We start from the raw sequence: 687 nt of genomic DNA, 5'->3' as shown, positions 1-687 counted from the left end.
ATATATATATATATATATATATATATATATATATATACATACGACGGGCTTCTTGATAAGACACTTGCCCAAGGTGCCACGCAGTGGGACTGAACCCGGAACCATGTGGTTGGTAAGCAAGCTTCTTACCACACAGCCACACGAGAAGCTTCTTTCAGTTTCCGCCTACCAAATCCACTTACAAGGCTTTGGTCGGCCCGAGATTATAGTAGAAAACACTTGCCCAAGGTGCCACGCAGTGGGACTGAACCCGGACCCATGCGGTTGAGAAACATGCTACTTACCACACAGCCACGCCTGCGCCTATGTATCTGCATTACGTACATAGATTCCATAAGTTATATGTTCGCATTATTAGTTACATAATCATATTACATGACATTACGTAATAAAGTGATCTGCATCAAATCACATATCGCCATGTTGTCCTTTCGTTGTTGTTGCTGTTAATAAGAACATATTGAATGTTGAACTGGTATAAACAGTGTAAAAATAATAATAATAATAATAATAATAATAATAATAATAATAATAATAATAATAATAATAATAATAATAATAATAAAAAGGGTGGCCACGGCTAGAACACTTTTGATCATATACCTGCGCGATCGCTAAACAACAAAAACAACCTGAACTTTATAACTCTGGATTAATACGGTGACGTACAGCGCAGGGAGTAGATCT

At 37.1% G+C, this 687-nt stretch overlaps 1 protein-coding gene across 4 annotated transcripts in view; it reads right to left on the bottom strand.

Annotated features, from left to right (window-relative positions):
* LOC106874267 (putative uncharacterized protein DDB_G0281733) overlaps positions 1-687 on the bottom strand; it is a 152081-nt gene that overhangs the window by 138073 nt on the left and 13321 nt on the right. Inside the window, exon 2 of one of the 4 annotated variants that reach the window (XR_008264644.1) lies at positions 285-443. The exons of the other annotated variants lie outside the window; for them this stretch is intronic. The gene's annotated coding sequence lies outside the window, so the exon portion shown is untranslated. The remainder of the gene's footprint in view (positions 1-284; positions 444-687) is intronic. 4 annotated transcript variants of the gene reach the window in all.

The sequence above is a fragment of the Octopus bimaculoides genome, chromosome 7 (genome assembly GCF_001194135.2).
Source record: "Octopus bimaculoides isolate UCB-OBI-ISO-001 chromosome 7, ASM119413v2, whole genome shotgun sequence".
NCBI classification, from domain to species: domain Eukaryota; kingdom Metazoa; phylum Mollusca; class Cephalopoda; order Octopoda; family Octopodidae; genus Octopus; species Octopus bimaculoides.
The sequence above is the reverse complement of the archived record's forward strand: the minus strand, read 5'-3'. Positions and strand labels throughout refer to the sequence as shown.